Genomic DNA, 261 nt, shown 5'->3' on the forward strand with positions numbered 1-261 from the left:
CACATTGTCCTTCGTAATTATACATCATTATCAAGTAACTGACTCCTGATTTATACTAATGACTATGGTAATTTAATATTATTTAAGTAACTGCCGCAGCGTGTTTGACTAGAGCACACTCAACGGGTGTTCGCTTGGGACGTGCTAATCGGGCTACAGGAAACGGAATGTCAGAGATAACGCAAATAAATCATGTCGACAAATGCATAATGAACAGCTGAATGACGAAAAAAATGTCAATTTCGAAAAAAAAATCTTGTG

Source organism: Penaeus monodon, chromosome 33 (genome assembly GCF_015228065.2).
Source record: "Penaeus monodon isolate SGIC_2016 chromosome 33, NSTDA_Pmon_1, whole genome shotgun sequence".
NCBI classification, from domain to species: Eukaryota; Metazoa; Arthropoda; class Malacostraca; order Decapoda; family Penaeidae; genus Penaeus; species Penaeus monodon.